Genomic DNA, 18,291 nt, shown 5'->3' on the forward strand with positions numbered 1-18,291 from the left:
GACATTTAACAGTTATTCCATGAAACTGCTTCGTACATGAGCTGATAGTCAGCTATAATCCACGTACGACCAGATTGAGTGGAATAACTGGTTTATTCTCGCCACATTCACTGGATTTTGAGAAACGGGGCATTTTTTTCAAATTCGACAAATAATAACGCCATCCAAAATGTCCGACAAAATCATTTCTACTTAGAATCTAAACAAACCGGCGAAGTGACGGGAGCAATTTGTGAAAAATGCGATGATAATAATAATAATAATAATTCTTGAAAAATAAAATAAGAAAGATATGTTCTTACCATCAAATACTTTCATTCCGTATTTTCTTGCTTTTTTTTATTTTCGACTCGAGTTTTTATTTCATCCTCGGTTGGTTCAGCAACACGCTCTGCCGTTTTGTTTTTCTCTACTCACAGTATATGAGCCGATATCTTAGTAGTAGAGTAGCCAATCAGAGCGCGCGATTGCTCATATCCAGTGAATGTGGATAGAATAAAATATTATATTACGTAAATGGAGAATGAGTGTTGAATATGGTTTACGGTATCGCATGGTTGTCAAGACATGATGACGTCACGTGTCAGAGGCGTAAAACTTCCGCGCTAGCGAACGACTGGGACAATTTGTAAAATCAACAAACATGGCCGCCAGGTTTGCTTCGTTAAATACGGAAGATTTTGAGAGAATTTTGAAAGAGAAAGACGCGTTGAACACCTGAAAGGAATGTATAATAATAATAATAATAATAATAATAATCTTCGACTCATTCAGTATCATGCTAGCTGAATGGAACATGTCTGATATACCACTCAATCCCAGCCAAGATTATTTAAATATTTAAGTTTTTTGAGGGTTTTTTTCCTGCCAACATCCATCAAACTCTGTCGAAAACATCAGGGCTCTCCTCAAATCTTTTCCTCTCACTATTTTTAAGTTTAATTTCTGCTCAATAATGATTACAAACTGACTGGAACGCAGCAGGTTATAAAACCGTAAAACAATAAAAGTTATTAACTCGCTGATTTGATATTGAACCTTTGTCCGTGTAATCTGTTCTCGCATCTCATTTCAATTTAATCACGTAAAGAATAAATTCATTTTATCGACTTTAAATAAAACTAGAACTGAAACCGCAACACAGAATGTTGCTTAAGCCCCACACACGCAGCAAAACCTTTTTTTTCCTTTAACAGATTTTATATTTTCGTACACTTCAGTCATTTCTCTTTCCCTCGGCCCCGTTTTGTCCTGATTTAATCGTTTGCATGATAATCACATGATATCGATCTAACAGGAAGTGCAGTGTAGAAGATTAGCACGTGCTTCCTTCCTCTGTGATCGCGGTACGGGCGCTTTTCTGCCACTCGAGAGCTGGTGAGAATTTTGTGTCATGTCGGCTTTAATTTAAATCGACTGTGAGCTCCTGCTCACTTGCGTATCCCCCCCGCCGCTCTCGCTTATATCAGAACGCAAGCGATCGAAGGAATAGGACACTTATTATGAATGTTGACTTCAACAAATAATGAACCCTGAAACAAGTAAGTAAAGAGCAGTGTCTCTCCCCAGGGATTTCAAATAGTATCCTGGGAAACTGTCATTCTGAAACAGCATCAAAATCCATCCTATAGGTTTCATAAATACATTCAGTCGGTAAACAGGAAGTCGATGTGCGACAGACCTGAAAATGGTACACATGGTACAGAAGCCCAAGCTGAAGCTCAGTACCAAGGATCAAGTGGCTATGATTTGTGGTCACTGAGAAAAAGGGTGCTTCAGACGGACGGATGGACAAAACAGCATTATTGTAGAAATCGTAATGAACGTCGTGTACAACCCCGATTCCAAAAAAGTTGGGACAAGGCCATGTTTCCCACTGTGAGACATCCCCTTTTCTCTTTACAACAGTCTGTAAACGTCTGGGGACTGAGGAGACAAGGTGCTCAAGTTTAGGGATAGGAATGTTAACCCATTCTTGTCTAATGTAGGATTCTAGTTGCTCAACTGTCTTAGGTCTTTTTTGTCGTATCTTCCGTTTTATGATGCGCCAAATGTTTTCTATGGGTGAAAGATCTGGACTGCAGGCTGGCCAGTTCAGTACCCGGACCCTTCTTCTACGCAGCCATGATGCTGTAATTGATGCAGTATGTGGTTTGGCATTGTCATGTTGGAAAATGCAAGGTCTTCCCTGAAAGAGACGTCGTCTGGATGGGAGCATATGTTGCTCTAGAACCTGGATATACCTTTCAGCATTGATGGTGTCTTTCCAGATGTGTAAGCTGCCCATGCCACACGCACTAATGCAACCCCATACCATCAGAGATGCAGGCTTCTGAACTGAGCGCTGAGAACAACTCGGGTCGTCCTTCTCCTCTTTAGTCCGAATGACACGGCGTCCCTGATTTCCATAAAGAACTTCAAATTTTGATTCGTCTGACCACAGAACAGTTTTCCACTTTACCACAGTCCATTTTAAATGAGCCTTGGCCCAGAGAAGACGTCTGCGCTTCTGGATCGTGTTTAGATACGGCTTCTTCTTTGAACTATAGAGTTTTAGTTGGCAACGGCGGTTGGCACGGTGAATTGTGTTCACAGATAATGTTCTCTGGAAATATTCCTGAGCCCATTTTGTGATTTCCAATACAGAAGCATGCCTGTATGTGATGCAGTGCCGTCTAAGGGCCCGAAGATCACGGGCACCCAGTATGGTTTTCCGGCCTTGACCCTTACGCACAGAGATTCTTCCAGATTCTCTGAATCTTTTGATGATATTATGCACTGTAGATGATGATATGTTCAAACTCTTTGCAATTTTACACTGTCGAACTCCTTTCTGATATTGCTCCACTATTTGTCGGCGCAGAATTAGGGGGATTGGTGATCCTCTTCCCATCTTTACTTCTGAGAGCCGCTGCCACTCCAAGATGCTCTTTTTATACCCAGTCATGTTAATGACCTATTGCCAATTGACCTAATGAGTTGCAATTTGGTCCTCCAGCTGTTCCTTTTTTGTACCTTTAACTTTTCCAGCCTCTTATTGCCCCTGTCCCAACTTTTTTGAGATGTGCTGCTGTCATGAAAATTCAAATGAGCCAATATTTGGCATGAAATTTCAAAATGTCTCACTTTCGACATTTGATATGTTGTCTATGTTCTATTGTGAATACAATATCAGTTTTTCAGATTTGTAAATTATTGCATTCCGTTTTTATTTACAATTTGTACTTTGTCCCAATTTTTTTGGAATCGGGGTTGTATCTCAGAAACGTCAGGAAAGTCACGCACAATAACGACAACAAGTCTTTAAATCGTAACTAGTTGTGGATATTTTTGTGGTAGTTTTACACCGTGACGCGACCCTCACCATTCAAGCGGGGAGACTTGTTGATGCTAGGCAACCAGAAACGTGCACACGACACACAAAGTAAGCGATGAACTAAACTAGCGAGCACACAGCCTTTACAAAAACAACATTTAAAAACAAACAAACAGTGATGATGGAAATGAGAGTCAAGTGTCAGGACGATATCAGTATTGCGCTGTGATGTGAGGAAACGATTATTCGAGTATTACAGCGTTCCGTCGTAACGGTCAGTGAACCGAGTGCTGAAAACATACTGACGCAGAAAACCTGTCCAGATATTTAAAGGAGAACTGAAGGCAACATTTTTTATGATCAAAATTCTATTTATCTCATTTTATTAAATATCGGAATGCATTTTTGATTGCTATCTTGTCGCCGCTGTAGCAAGTTATGAGTGTTTGAAATATGCTCTGTAATATATCAGTCCGTATGTCAAAGCAACGGCCGTAAACGAGATTCGCTGAGACCTGTGCGAGACATCGTAGGACGGAAGTAAAACGTACAACGGAAATCAAACCCTGTGTCTGAAATCGCTCACTCGTTCACTACTCCCTGTATAGGGAATTACTCTATAGAGGACTATACAGTGAGCTCATTGGTAAAATGAAAAAACGCTTTCGGACACTAGTCCGTCACGCTGGTATTTACGTCATTACTGTCGCACAATTAAAACGTGCCGGATCAGTCGGCTGGTGGGTTTCAAAATAATAAATCCAGGCGCGTACAGTGTTTTTGTGATACATCCATATTATACTGAGCGCATTTCCTACATTAAATCAATACAAAGTACCTGCAGCTTTCACTTCTTTTAAATCAAGGCTGAATCCTTTCTTTCTTCTTTCCTGCTGCCTTTTATTAAATCACATTTCAGACTTTTAATTTGATTTCTTTCAGCGCGACCGCAATGCATGATGGGATATATTGCTTTGGTTAGTGACCATTGTTGTACACTGCTTTCCTGATGCATTGTGGGATACTTTGAGTGCACTATATAGGGTGTAAATAATCCTCACTAATGCCGCTTTTCCACTACCAACGCGACTGAGTTGGGCTGAGCCGTGCGGTGCTGAGTTGGGCTGAGTCGAGCTGAGCGGGGCTGTTGGAGTTGCATTTCGACTACAACCGCGCTGAACCGTGCTGGCTGGAAGTGGGTGGACACATTGGGTGGAGTTAGCGAAAGTGGGTGGACGTCAGGTGATGTCGTTAGGCGGCGCAAACAGTGACATCAGTGACCTTTTAAGCGGTAGTCTCATGACCCGGATAGTAAACAATAAACATGGAGTCGTTAGTGTTGCTGGTCTTGGTGCTGTGGCTTGTTGTCACCGACAACGCCAACAGATACTGGCAAGAGCGTATAGATGAGGCGAGGCGCATAAGGCTTCAGAAATTCTCGTAATTCGTAATTATTCTTCTTCTGGGTTTACGGTGTTTACAGATCCCAGCGTGCTCGCGGGGTGTGTGTGGGCGTGTGAGGACACTCCTCCTCACCAATCAGTGCACAGGGGAGTGTCTCCTCACGCCCCCAGCCTCACTCAGCTCGGTTTGGCTCGCTTCAGCCCCACTCCAAAACCGTGCGAGTTTTGGGTGCTAAGCAGGGCTGAAGCGAGCTGAGTCGTGCTGCTCTGAGGTAGTCGAAACGCGAGCCGTGTCGGGCTGAAGTGAGCTGAAGCGAGCTGAAAAAGGGTAGTGGAAAAGGGCCATAAGGTTTCGGACAGCACTACAAAATGGTGTCCCTGCTATACAGTGAGTACGGAGCGATTTCGGACACAGGGGCTGTCAAAAGACGCATGCGCCCTCTTTCGAATGCTGATGTAATCAAGCCGGAAGTTTTGTTTGTTTTGATAGCGATCAGGAAAGTTTGAAAAAAGTCGGCAGTAATCGTCATTTAAACTTGTTTTTGTGCAATACTTCGTTTGGAAAACAGTTTTCAAAATGGCGGCGCTGACACCTGGCTGACACTTCACGTTTCGAAGTCTCGCACAAGTCTCGTGAAGATCGCGCGGATAAGCGACGCCTGCCGTGGACCAAACGAACTAAATTCAACACGGCTAAAAACCCAATAGGCCGATAAGTATAATATTTAATTTATTTAAACAATTAGTTGCCAATACGAGTCACGATATAAGGTCATTGAATGACACGTTAATTAAGAAATAAAGCAAGTTTAAAAATGACTTCAGTTCTGCTTTCATAAATCCATGAATATCCTCCAAAGCTATGAAAGGAACAGCGTAGTGATTTTATTATTTCATTATTCACAGAACTATCGTTGGTCATGTTGTTATTTTGCTCCGGTGCGTCACAGAGACGCTCCAAACCCCTGCTCATCAGGCAGCCCTTCTCTCTGTGTGTGTGTGTGAGAGTGTGAGAGAGAGAGAGAGAGATGGCGGTGAGGTATCGGATTCCCAGTGTAAGGTTTCTGGATGGAGCCGGACGGTGCTGGTGCTGCCTGTTCGCCTGGCGCCCGATGCTCTGATCAATGACCTCCATCATTGAAAATGCAGAGCGCCGTAGTGGGTTTAATCCAGGTCAACGCCGCCGTACATCTCCGAGACACGCCAACGGCCCCGAGGCCAGCCAGCAGCAGGGCAACCGTTTAGCCTTTGGGTTCGGAGTGACACAGGAAGAACTGGGCTGCGGGTTTGACGCCAACGTTCACAGCTACGAGGACCAAAAATGGGCAAACCCACAGCGCGTGGCTTTACTGTGGCACGCACAATATTACGCTTTGTCCTTCACATCATTCAGGAAGTAGTTTAAAAGCTTCCACCCAAATGATCTTCCTTACCCTCTTCTCATCTCATTATCTGTAGCCGCTTTATCCTGCTCTACAGGGTCATAGGCGAGCTGGAGCCTATCCCAGGCGACAGCGCTAACCACTACACCACCGTGCCGACTCCTTACCCTCTAACTTGATAATAATAATATTAACACACCATTTGTTGTTGGTTTTTTCCTTCTTTTCAATTCCAAGTCAATGATCGCTGCATTTTAAACCCAAATCACCAAAGACTCCTTCCATTAAAGTCAAACCTTCATCAACTATTCGTCTTTGATAAACACCAGCTCTCGATCAGACGCAGCGTCCGAGTGGAACGGTACAGCGGTTACTATAGAAACGCTAACATATTTGAACACGGAGATTTCTGAAACTCCTTCTCTCGCAGATACTCAAAAGGTGGAGAAACGATCGAGAGCTGCATTTCTACGGTTTTAATGTAGACAGGAAGGACGTGACGTCACCGTAGAACCCTGCACGTGCTCGGAGCGTTGCGATTGGACGAGGAGTCCGTTTGGGGTATCGATATTATGATTAACTAGATGTTTCTGTGATATTGAAGAGATCATGATAACTTGTTCATTTGGTAAGATTGTTTGAGTGTGTGTCTCAGTGCTCGCTGAACGGAACTGCCCTCACGTTGCGGTTTCTCTGTACACTCGTGAATATCTTTGGACAGTTCACGCCATCTTGAGCTCCTTTTTAATGACCGAGTTCTCGACGATGAATTTAAATGACGTTTCAACTCACGATTTCTGGCATGAAGAGCAGAGCAGAGCAGAGCCCCGCCCCTTCCCCAGCACCTTCAGCCAGCTACAGCTACCTCCAGCTACATTCATGTACAGAACGTTTACTGTCTTACGATGTTTTGCATAAAATAGATAAAATAGGTTTTTGTTTGTTTATTCCCCCCCACACACCCACACACATTTTGGAAATAATTCTTCAATAACGTCTTTATTAATTATTTCCACTTTGTTTTCCTGAACCCACCGCTCCGACTCTGCGAACCAAACTGCTTTTCCGATGCTGGCGCACTGCAAACGGATTGTTTTTTTTCTTGAAAAACTACCCAACAAATAAGCGTCTCCTAACCCAGGACTCGACATTAACAGTAGTCCAACTGTCCGGGACAACCGACAAGTCAAACCCTCATCTGTCTGTCTGACGGGTTTGAGTTGAATATTTGTTGAAAATCAACGCTGCTCCTCAGTGCCAACCCGTCGTCCGTCTCCAAGACACGCCCACAGCCCCGAGGGCAGCCAGGAACACGGCCAACCGTTCAGCCGTCCGAGTGGAGCGTACGAGTCTCCGTCAATGGACTGCTACTATACAAGCGCTAACGTATTTGCGTTCTCAGGCAATTAAATCAACACCTTCAGACACTGAAATCCACCAGCGCCGTCTTCAAGGAAGAAGATCTCCACGATATCGCTCAGATACTTCAAAACCAAGTCATGCTACTGTACGAGGCTTTTTTTTTATTGTCCTCAAGTCTTTACTGACGATGAAAACAAGTGAAAAATCTCACAAACACGCACGACGAGTGACTGTAATCACAAAGCGTTTATCACCACGTGCCTCATAGTGATTAGTGCAGAAACGGAGCAGAACTGTGTTTTACCCAGAACGCTAAAACGTGAGGATTTGTGGGACAAACCAAACATGCAGAGAAACAAATAACGCAGCGTCCCATAAGAGGCCTAGAAATGGGAAACAAGAGCGAGAGAGAGAGAGAGGGGGGGGGGGGGGGGGCAGCCGTGTTCACGGCTCAGACGCTGTAAATAAAACATTCGTGGGGCCCCGTGTAGCGCTCCACATTCCTGCTGCACGCGTCCTCACTGGGTTTTACGTGTCGCCGAATGTCAGCAGGTAAGACGGTAAACAGAGTGGTGGAATTTGGGGTAATGAGTAACCCGGAGCGAAAGGGGAAATAAACACCAACAGGTCACCGGGGCCGAGGGTCAGGACGGGCAGACTGGGAGGGACGCGGCCACTGAGCGGAGACCAGGGATGGAGGAGCGAGCGGGGAAATCTCTCTCTCCATAAATGGAGCAAAACAAAACAAGAGCATGAAAACCACAGGAAAACAAAAAAGAGAGAAAGAAAAAGAAAGAAAAGCCATGGTTCAAATTTTCCAATCTTGTCCAGTCAAGCTTCAACGCAACCCTGGTGTTTGTGGAAAGACGGTTTCAATAAAAATCACAAACAAAAGGGCAGAAGGCAGCCAGAGAAGTGAGAGCTTTCTGGCCTTTTCCCTTAACAACAACAACAACAACAACTCTGACCTGTGACTGTAGCACACAGAGAGAGAGAGAGAGAGAGAGAGACTGTGTGTGGGGTAAGACTGCGAGAGAAGGAGGAGAGTATACAGTGAGAGAGAGAGTGTGGGGTAAGACTGCGAGAGAAAGAGGAGAGTATACAGTGAGAGAGAGAGAAAGAGTGGGGTAAGAGTGCGAGAGAAAGAGGAGAGCATAAAGTGAGAGAGTGGGGTAAGAGTGCGAGAGAAAGAGGAGAGTATACAGTGAGAGAGAGAGAGAGAGAGTGGGGTAAGAGTGTGAGAGAAAGAGGAGAGTATACAGTGAGAGAGAGAGAGAGAGAGAGAGAGAGAGAGTGGGGTAAGAGTGCAAGAGAAAGAGGAGAGTATACAGTGAGAGAGAGAGAGTGGGGTAAGAGTGTGAGAGAAAGAGGAGAGTATACAGTGAGAGAGAGAGAGAGAGAGAGAGAGAGAGTGGGGTAAGAGTGCGAGAGAAAGAGGAGAGTATACAGTGAGAGAGAGAGTGGGGTAAGAGTGCGAGAGAAAGAGGAGAGTATACAGTGAGAGAGAGAGTGGGGTAAGAGTGCGAGAGAAAGAGAAGAGTATACAGTGAGAGAGAGAGAGAGAGAGTGGGGTAAGAGTGCGAGAGAAAGAGAAGAGTATACAGTGAGAGAGAGAGAGTGGGGTAAGAGTGTGAGAGAAAGAGGAGAGCATACAGTGAGAGAGAGTGAGAGAGAGAGTGGGGTAAGAGTGCGAGAGAAAGAGGAGAGTATACAGTGAGAGAGAGAGAGAGAGAGAGAGAGAGAGAGAAAGAGAGAGAGTGGGGTAAGAGTGTGAGAGAAAGAGGAGAGCATACAGTGAGAGAGAGAGAGAGAGAGAGAGAGTGGGGTAAGAGTGCGAGAGAAAGAGGAGAGTATACAGTGAGAGAGAGAGAGAGAGAGAGAGAGAGAGAGAGAGAGAGTGGGGTAAGAGTGTGAGAGAAAGAGGAGAGCATACAGTGAGAGAGAGAGAGAGAGAGAGAGAGAGAGAGAGAGGGGTAAGAGTGTGAGAGAAAGAGGAGAGTATACAGTGTGAGAGAGAGAGAGAGAGAGAGAGAGAGAGAGAGAGTGGGGTAAGAGTGCGAGAGAAAGGAGAGAGCATACAGTGAGAGAGTGTGTGGGGTAAGAGTGTGAGAGAAAGAGGAGAGTATACAGTGAGAGAGAGAGAGAGTGGGGTAAGAGTGTGAGAGAAAGAGGAGAGTATACAGTGAGAGAGAGAGAGAGAGAGTGGGATAAGAGTGTGAGAGAAAGAGGAGAGTATACAGTGAGAGAGAGAGAGAGAGAGAGAGAGAGAGAGTGGGATAAGAGTGTGAGAGAAAGAGGAGAGTATACAGTGAGAGAGAGAGAGAGAGAGAGAGAGAGAGAGAGAGAGAGAGAGAGTGGGGTAAGAGTGTGAGAGAAAGGAGAGAGTATACAGTGAGAGAGAGAGTGGGGTAAGAGTGTGAGAGAAAGAGGAGAGTATACAGTGAGAGAGAGAGAGGGGTAAGAGTGTGACAGAAAGGAGAGAGCATACAGTGAGAGAGAGAGAGAGAGAGAGAGAGAGAGAGTGGGGTAAGAGTGTGAGAGAAAGAGGAGAGTATACAGTGAGAGAGAGAGAGAGAGAGTGGGGTAAGAGTGTGAGAGAAAGAGGAGAGTATACAGTGAGAGAGAGAGAGAGAGAGAGAGAGAGAGAGAGAGGGGTAAGAGTGTGAGAGAAAGAGGAGAGTATACAGTGAGAGAGAGAGAGAGAGAGAGAGAGAGAGAGAGAGAGGGGTAAGAGTGTGACAGAAAGGAGAGAGCATACAGTGAGAGACAGAGAGAGAGAGAGAGAGAGAGAGAGTGGGGTAAGAGTGTGAGAGAAAGAGGAGAGTATACAGTGAGAGAGAGAGAGAGAGAGAGAGAGAGAGAGAGAGAGGGGGGTAAGAGTGTGAGAGAAAGAGGAGAGTATACAGTGAGAGAGAGAGTGGGGTAAGAGTGTGAGAGAAAGAGGAGAGTATACAGTGAGAGAGAGAGAGAGAGGGGTAAGAGTGTGAGAGAAAGAGGAGAGTATACAGTGAGAGAGAGAGAGAGAGAGAGAGGGGTAAGAGTGCGAGAGAAAGAGGAGAGCATAAAGTGAGAGAGTGGGGTAAGAGTGCGAGAGAAAGAGGAGAGTATACAGTGAGAGAGAGAGAGAGAGAGTGGGGTAAGAGTGTGAGAGAAAGAGGAGAGTATACAGTGAGAGAGAGAGAGAGAGAGAGAGAGAGAGAGTGGGGTAAGAGTGCAAGAGAAAGAGGAGAGTATACAGTGAGAGAGAGAGTGGGGTAAGAGTGTGAGAGAAAGAGGAGAGTATACAGTGAGAGAGAGAGAGAGAGAGAGAGAGAGAGAGAGAGAGAGAGTGGGGTAAGAGTGCGAGAGAAAGAGGAGAGTATACAGTGAGAGAGAGAGTGGGGTAAGAGTGCGAGAGAAAGAGGAGAGTATACAGTGAGAGAGAGAGTGGGGTAAGAGTGCGAGAGAAAGAGAAGAGTATACAGTGAGAGAGAGAGAGAGAGAGAGTGGGGTAAGAGTGCGAGAGAAAGAGAAGAGTATACAGTGAGAGAGAGAGAGTGGGGTAAGAGTGTGAGAGAAAGAGGAGAGCATACAGTGAGAGAGAGTGAGAGAGAGAGTGGGGTAAGAGTGCGAGAGAAAGAGGAGAGTATACAGTGAGAGAGAGAGAGAGAGAGAGAGAGAGAGAGAGAAAGAGAGAGAGTGGGGTAAGAGTGTGAGAGAAAGAGGAGAGCATACAGTGAGAGAGAGAGAGAGAGAGAGAGAGAGAGAGAGAGAGAGAGAGAGTGGGGTAAGAGTGCGAGAGAAAGAGGAGAGTATACAGTGAGAGAGAGAGAGAGAGAGAGAGAGAGAGAGAGTGGGGTAAGAGTGTGAGAGAAAGAGGAGAGCATACAGTGAGAGAGAGAGAGAGAGAGAGAGAGAGAGAGAGGGGTAAGAGTGTGAGAGAAAGAGGAGAGTATACAGTGTGAGAGAGAGAGAGAGAGAGAGAGAGAGAGAGTGGGGTAAGAGTGCGAGAGAAAGGAGAGAGCATACAGTGAGAGAGTGTGTGGGGTAAGAGTGTGAGAGAAAGAGGAGAGTATACAGTGAGAGAGAGAGAGAGTGGGGTAAGAGTGTGAGAGAAAGAGGAGAGTATACAGTGAGAGAGAGAGAGAGAGAGAGTGGGATAAGAGTGTGAGAGAAAGAGGAGAGTATACAGTGAGAGAGAGAGAGAGAGAGAGAGAGAGAGAGAGAGAGAGAGTGGGATAAGAGTGTGAGAGAAAGAGGAGAGTATACAGTGAGAGAGAGAGAGAGAGAGAGAGAGAGTGGGGTAAGAGTGTGAGAGAAAGGAGAGAGTATACAGTGAGAGAGAGAGTGGGGTAAGAGTGTGAGAGAAAGAGGAGAGTATACAGTGAGAGAGAGAGAGGGGTAAGAGTGTGACAGAAAGGAGAGAGCATACAGTGAGAGAGAGAGAGAGAGAGAGAGAGAGAGTGGGGTAAGAGTGTGAGAGAAAGAGGAGAGTATACAGTGAGAGAGAGAGAGAGAGAGAGAGAGAGTGGGGTAAGAGTGTGAGAGAAAGAGGAGAGTATACAGTGAGAGAGAGAGAGAGAGAGAGAGAGAGAGAGAGGGGTAAGAGTGTGAGAGAAAGAGGAGAGTATACAGTGAGAGAGAGAGAGAGAGAGAGAGAGGGGTAAGAGTGTGACAGAAAGGAGAGAGCATACAGTGAGAGACAGAGAGAGAGAGAGAGAGAGAGAGAGAGTGGGGTAAGAGTGTGAGAGAAAGAGGAGAGTATACAGTGAGAGAGAGAGAGAGAGAGAGAGAGAGAGAGAGAGGGGTAAGAGTGTGAGAGAAAGAGGAGAGTATACAGTGAGAGAGAGAGTGGGGTAAGAGTGTGAGAGAAAGAGGAGAGTATACAGTGAGAGAGAGAGAGAGAGGGGTAAGAGTGTGAGAGAAAGAGGAGAGTATACAGTGAGAGAGAGAGAGAGAGAGAGAGAGAGAGAGAGAGAGGGGTAAGAGTGTGAGAGAAAGAGGAGAGTATACAGTGAGAGAGAGAGAGAGAGGGGTAAGAGTGTGACAGAAAGGAGAGAGCATACAGTGAGAGAGAGAGAGAGAGAGAGAGAGAGAGAGAGAGTGGGGTAAGAGTGTGAGAGAAAGAGGAGAGTATACAGTGAGAGACAGAGAGAGAGAGAGAGAGAGAGAGAGAGAGAGAGAGTGGGGTAAGAGTGTGAGAGAAAGAGGAGAGTATACAGTGAGAGAGAGAGAGAGAGAGAGAGAGAGAGAGAGAGGGGTAAGAGTGTGACAGAAAGGAGAGAGCATACAGTGAGAGAGAGAGTGGGGTAAGAGTGTGAGAGAAAGAGGAGAGTATACAGTGAGAGAGAGAGAGTGGGGTAAGAGTGTGACAGAAAGGAGAGAGTATACAGTGAGAGAGAGAGTGTGGGGTAAGAGTGTGAGAGAAAGAGGAGAGTATACAGTGAGAGAGAGAGGGAGAGGAGTAAGAGTGCGAGAGAAAGAGGAGAGTATACAGTGAGAGAGTGGGGTAAGAGTGTGAGAGAAAGGAGAGAGCATACAGTGAGAGAGAGAGAGTGTGGGGTAAGAGTGTGAGAGAAAGGAGAGAGCATACAATGAGAGAGAGAGTGTGGGGTAAGAGTGTGAGAGAAAGAGGAGAGTATACAGTGAGAGAGAGAGTGGGGTAAGAGTGTGAGAGAAAGGAGAGAGCATACAGTGAGAGAGAGAGAGAGAGAGAGAGAGAGAGAGTGGGGTAAGAGTGTGAGAGAAAGGAGAGAGTATACAGTGAGAGAGAGAGTGTGGGGTAAGAGTGTGAGAGAAACAGGAGAGTATACAGTGAGAGAGAGAGGGAGAGGAGTAAGAGTGCGAGAGAAAGAGGAGAGTATACAGTGAGAGAGTGGGGTAAGAGTGTGAGAGAAAGGAGAGAGCATACAGTGAGAGAGAGAGAGTGTGGGGTAAGAGTGTGAGAGAAAGAGGAGAGTATACAGTGAGAGAGAGAGAGAGAGTGGGGTAAGAGTGTGAGAGAAAGGAGAGAGCATACAGTGAGAGAGAGAGAGAGAGAGAGAGAGAGAGAGAGAGAGAGAGAGTGGGGTAAGAGTGTGAGAGAAAGGAGAGAGCATACAGTGAGAGAGTGTGGGGTAAGAGTGTGAGAGAAAGAGGAGAGTATACAGTGAGAGAGAGAGGGAGAGAGAGTGGGGTAAGAGTGCGAGAGAAAGAAGAGTATACAGTGAGAGAGAGAGAGAGAGAGAGAGAGTGTGTGGGGTAAGAGTGCGAGAGAAAGAAGAGTATACAGTGAGAGAGAGAGAGAGAGGAAGAGAGAGTGTGGGGTAAGAGTGCGAGAGAAAGAAGAGTATACAGTGAGAGAGAGAGAGAGAGAGAGAGAGAGAGAGGGAGAGAGAGTGGGGTAAGAGTGCGAGAGAAAGAAGAGTATACAGTGAGAGAGAGAGGGAGAGAGAGTGGGGTAAGAGTGCGAGAGAAAGAAGAGTATACAGAGAGAGAGAGAGAGAGGAGTAAGAGTGCGAGAGAAAGAGGAGAGTATACAGTGAGAGAGTGGGGTAAGAGTGCAAGAGAAAGAGAAGAGTATACAGTGAGAGAGAGAGAGAGAGAGTGGGGGGTAAGAGTGCGAGAGAAAGAGAAGAGTATACAGTGAGAGAGAGAGAGAGAGAGAGAGAGTAAGTGCAAGACAAAGAGGAGAGTATACAGTGAGAGGCAGAGCAAAAGAGAGAGAGAGAGAGAGGAGTAAGAGTGCGAGAGAAAGAGGAGAGTATACAGTGAGAGAGAGTGAGTAAGTGCAAGACAAAGAGGAGAGTATACAGTGAGAGGCAGAGCAAGAGAGAGAGAGAGAGAGTGAGTGTGTGGGATAAGAGTGCGAGAGAAAGAGGAGAGTATACAGTGAGAGAGAGTGGGGTAAGAGTGCAAGAGAAAGAGGAGAGTATACAGTGAGAGGCAGAGCAAGAGAGAGAGAGGGGTAAGAGTACAAGAGAAAGAGGAGAATATACAGAGAGAGTGTGTGTATGGGGAGAGAGAGCGAGAAAGAGTGTGTATGGGGTGAGAGTGCGTTTGTGTATGGGGGAGAGAGAGAGTGCGCGAGTGTGTGTGTGTGTATGGGGTGAGAGAGCGAGTGAGTGTGTGTGTGGGGTGAGAGAGCGAGTGAGTGTGTGTGTATGCGGTGAGAGAGTGTGAGTGTGTGTGTGTGTGTGTGTGTGTGTGTGTATGGGGTGAGAGAGCGAGTGAGTGTGTGTATGGGGTGAGAGAGCAAGTGAGTGTGTGTATGGGGTGAGTGAGTGTGTATGGGGTGAGAGAGTGTGTGTGTGGAGAGAGAGAGAGTGTATGCGGAGTGTGTGTGTGTGTGTGTGTGTGTATGGGGACAGAAAGAGAGTGAGAGTGTGTATGTGGTGAGAGAGAGACAGAGAGAGAGTGTGTGTGTGTGTATGGGGTGAGAGAGAGAGAGTGTGTGTGTGTGTATGGGGTGAGAGAGAGAGTGTGTGTGTGTGAATGGGGTGAGAGAAAGAGCGAGAGAGAGTGTGTGTGAATGGGGTGAGAGAGAGAGTGAGTGTGTGTATGGGGTGAGAGAACGAGAGAGTGAGTGTGTGTGTAAGGGGTGTGAGAGAGAGCGAGCGCGCATGTGTTTGTGTATGGGGTGAGAGAGCAAGAGAGAGAGTGTGTGTATGGGGTGAGAGAGAGAGCGAGAGAGTGTGTGTGTGTGTGTGTGTGTGTGTGTATGGGGTGAGAGAGGGAGAGTGTGTGCGCGTGTATGTGGTGAGAGTGTGTGTGTGTGTGTGTGTGTGTGGAGTGAGTGTGTTTGAGCATGGGGAGAGTGTGTGTGTGTGTGTGTGTGTGTGTGTGTGGTGAGAGAGAGAGAGAGAGAGAGAGAGAGAGAGAGAGAGAGAGTGTATGGGGTGAGTGAGTGTGTGTGTATAGAGTGAGAAAGCGAGTGAGTGTGTATGCGGTGAGAGAGTGTGAGTGTGTGTGTATGGGGTAAGAGAGCGAGAGAGTGTGTGTGTATGGGGTGAGAGAGGGAATGAGTGTGTGTGTATGGGGTGAGAGAGCGAGAGAGTGTGTTTGAATGGGGTGAGAGGGCGAGAGTGAATGTGTATGGGGTGAGAGAGAGTGAGTGTGTGTGTATAGGGTGAGAGGGCGAAAGTGTGTGTGTGTATGGGGTGAGAGGGCGAGAGAGTGTGTGGATGGAGTGAGAGAGCGAGAGTGTGTGTATGGGGCGAGAGAACGAGAGAGAGAGAGAGAGAGAGAGAGAGAGAGAGTGTGTATGGGGCGAGAGAGAGTGAGAGAGAGTGTGTATGGGGTGAGAGGGCGAGTGTGTGTGAATGGGGTGAGAGTGTGTGAGAGTATGGGGTGAGAGAGCAAGAGTGTGTGTACGGGGTGAGAGAGAGCGAGAGAGAGAGAGCGTGTGTTTGTGTATGGGGTGAGAGAGCAAGAGAGTGAGTGTGTGTATGGGATGAGAGAGAGAGCGAGAGAGAGTGTGTGTGTATGGGGTGAGAGAGGGAGAGTGTGTGTGTGTATGGGGTGAGAGAGGGAGAGAGTGTGTGTGTATGGGGTGATAGTGTGTGTGTGTGGGGTGAGAGAGTGTGTTTGAGTATGGGGGAGAGAAAGAGAATGTGTATGTGGTGAGAGAGGGAGAGAGAAAGAGAGAGTGAGTGTGTATGCGGTCAGAGAGTGTGTATGGGGTAAGAGAGCGAGAGTGTGTGTGAATGGGGTGAGAGAGTGTGAGTGCGTGTGAATGGGGTGAGAGAGTGAGTGTGAGTATGGGGTGAGAGAGCGAGTGTGTGTGTGTGTGTACGGGGTGAGAGAGGGAGAGAGAGAGAGTGTATGGGGCGAGAGAGAGCGCGTGTGTTTGTGTATGGGGTGAGACAGCAAGAGAGAGTGTGTTTGTGTATGAGGTGAGACAGAAAGAGAGTGAGTGTGTGTATGGGGTGAGAGGGAGAGCGAGAGAGAGTGTGTGTGTATGGGGTGAGAGTGTGTGTGTGGGGGGGTGAGAGAGTGTGTTTGAGTATGGGGGAGTGAAAGAGTGTGTGTGTATGTGGTGAGAGAGAGAGAGAGAGAGAGAGAGAGAGAGAGAGAGAATGGGGTGAGAGTGAGTGAGTGAGTGTGTGTGTATAGAGTGAGAGAGTGTGTATGCGGTGAGAGAGTGAGTGTGAGTGTGTGTGTATGGGGTAAGAGAGCGAGAGAGTGTGTGTGTATGGGGTGAGAGAGGGAGAGAGTGTGTGTGTGTATGGGGTGAGAGAGCGAGAGAGTGTGTTTGAATGGGGTGAGAGGGCGAGAGTGAATGTGTATGGGGTGAGAGAGAGAGAGTGTGTGTGTGTATGGGGTGAGAGGGCGAGAGTGTGTGTATGGGGTGAGAGGGCGAGAGTGTGTATGTATGGGGTGAGAGGGTGAGTGTGTGTGTGTGTATGGTGTGAGAGGGCGAGAGAGTGTGTGTATGGGGTGAGAGGGCGAGAGAGTGTGTGTATGGGGTGAGAGGACGAAAGAGTGTGTGTATGGGGTGAGAGGGCGAGAGTGTGTGTGTATGGGGTGAGAGGGCGAGTGTGTGTGTGTGTATGGTGTGAGAGGGCGAGAGAGTGTGTGTATGGGGTGAGAGGGCGAGAGAGTGTGTGTATGGGGTGAGAGGGCGAAAGAGTGTGTGTATGGGGTGAGAGGGCGAGAGAGTGTGTGTATGGGGTGAGAGGGCGAGAGAGTGTGTGTATGGGGTGAGAGGGCGAAAGAGTGTGTGTATGGGGTGAGAGGGCGAGACAGTGTGTGTATGGGGTGAGAGGGCGAAAGAGTGTGTGTATGGGGTGAGAGGGCGAGAGTGTTTGTGTGTATGGTGTGAGAGAGCGAGAGAGAGTGTGTGTGTGTGTGTGTGTGTGTGTGTGTGTGTGGTGTGAGAGGGCGAGAGTGTGTGTGGATGGAGTGAGACAGTGAGAGAGTGTGTGTATGGGGCGAGAGAGCAAGAGAGAGTGTGTGTATGGGACGAGAGAGCGAGAGAGAGAGAGTGTGTGAATGGGGTGAGAGAGCGAGAGAGAGTGTGTGTGTATGGGGTGAGAGAGCAAGAGTGTGTATGTGTACGGGGTGAGAGAGGGAGAGTGTGTGTGTATGGGGTGAGAGAGTGAGAGTGTGTGTACAGGGTGAGAGAGGGAGAGTGTGTGTGTGTGTATGGGGTGAGAGAGCGAGAGAGAGTGTGTTTGTCTATGGGGTGAGAAAGAGTGTGTTTGTGTATGGGGTGAGAGAGAGTGTGTTTGTGTATGAGGTGAGAGAGAGAGTGTGTATGGGGTGAGAGTGAGAGAGTGTGTATGGGGTGAGAGTGAGAGTGTGTGTATGGGGTGAGAGAGAGCGTGTGTGTTTATGTATGGGGTGAGAGAGCAAGAGAGAGAGTGTGTGTATGGGGTGAGAGTGAGTGTGTGTGTGTGTGTGTGTATGGGGTGAGAGCGAGAGAGTGTGCGCGCGCGCGCATGGGGTGAGAGGGTGGGTGAGAGAGAGAGAGAGAGCGCGCGTGTATGGGCTGAGAGAGTGTGTGTATATGGGGCAAGAGAGAGTGTGTGTGTATGGGGTGAGAGGGAGAGGGAGTGTGTGTGTATGGGGTGAGAGGGCACACTGTAAAAAAGAATAGTCGAGAATACTTGAAATTTCAAGGCAACAGTCTGCATTAAGAATTTTATGTTTTGCCAACGATGTGCCCATGAAAATCCAAACTATGATAACACTGTTATCTTTATTAAGAATTCTTAATTAAGTCAATTTTCAATTCCTCATTCTGCCAACATAGATTTCTCTTTTTGCTGAACAGTGGCATTCACAGTAGTACAAAAAGGCAATTGAGGTTATCACAATTTTTGGGGGGCTTTTTTCACCTTTATTTGGATAGGACAGTGTAGAGACA

The sequence above is a fragment of the Neoarius graeffei genome, chromosome 5, assembly GCF_027579695.1.
Source record: "Neoarius graeffei isolate fNeoGra1 chromosome 5, fNeoGra1.pri, whole genome shotgun sequence".
Classification (NCBI taxonomy): domain Eukaryota; kingdom Metazoa; phylum Chordata; class Actinopteri; order Siluriformes; family Ariidae; genus Neoarius; species Neoarius graeffei.